We start from the raw sequence: 1247 nt of genomic DNA, 5'->3' as shown, positions 1-1247 counted from the left end.
GACTTCCTGGCCAGTCTGTGAGACACCCCTCACCCAGTTTAAAAAACAAAACCAAAGGAAACGGACAAAACAACCTACGTTTAAAACTTCGAGCTAATTTATCTCCAACGTCACAAAGCTTCACATCTCCACACCTCGCTCCCCACAACCCTGGCGATTTTGGAATGACTGCATTCAAAAGGCTGGCAGGCCCTCCCTGTGGGCTCTTAGGAGCCCTATGCCCACCTCCTTGCTACATCCTAAGATCCACACTGGGATCTGCTGTGCTCCTACCCAGCATTCCTTGGTTATCAGTTTGTTTGAGGTGCGGCCTAAACCCTATGGAGTCACCCTGGCACACCAAGCTTGGTTTTTGTAGGGCACAGATTCAGACATCTTACATCATTTTCACCCCTCCCTTTGGAACTGGCTCACGGGGACCTGGCCCACACAGCAGTTTAAGCAAAAATGTTATAATTCTGATTTGGTATATAGTCTATGGGAGTTCTTGCTGTTTAATGCGCTTCTCTCTGTCTCTGTCTCTGTCTCTGTCTCTGTCTCTGTCTCTGTCTCTGTCTCTCTCTCTCTCTCTCTCTCTCTCTCTCTCTCTCTCTCACACACACACACACATACACACACACTGTGGCATAATAAATAATTCCATCTCTTAGCCAAAGCTCTGGAAATGAATATTACATTTTCATCTCTTGGGCCAACACTCTAAAATTGAATGTTCAATTCCATGGTTTTTAAAAGTTGTTGAAGCGACTGTGGCATGATGAAATATATGTAGTATTAAATCTCAGAAACAAAACAAACCCCAAAACCCAAACCGAAGCTCTCTCTTCAGGACAGCCTGATTAAGGCAGCTGGAGAAAGAAGGGAGCTGGCTGTGGAGTCAGGAGCAAGGAGGTCTCTCTTGCTGTCATCAGAGTCTTCTGCCTAGCCCCCCTCGACAAATAAATAGAGCACTGATTGTCTCTAAACATGAGCTAATCCGGGAAAACATCCCCTGCCCTCCCCCCAGCAGCCTCTGTACCAACCCATTTCTCCACAAGGAAATGTTTGTGACTTTGAAAATAAGCAATTTATAATTTCCTGAATTTTACTCTTCCTGGACAAACTACACTTTTTCTTATCTAGAAACATGATCTTTTCTTCTCTCAGATCTTTTCAATTATTCTAAAGAAACCAGGAACCTACAATTTAAAAAGTAAAACCGAAGGGAGGGGAAATCCATCTAGAATTATACACTTTATACTGTATTG

The sequence above is a fragment of the Mus musculus genome, chromosome 13, assembly GCF_000001635.26.
Source record: "Mus musculus strain C57BL/6J chromosome 13, GRCm38.p6 C57BL/6J".
Classification (NCBI taxonomy): domain Eukaryota; kingdom Metazoa; phylum Chordata; class Mammalia; order Rodentia; family Muridae; genus Mus; species Mus musculus.
The sequence above is the reverse complement of the archived record's forward strand: the minus strand, read 5'-3'. Positions refer to the sequence as shown.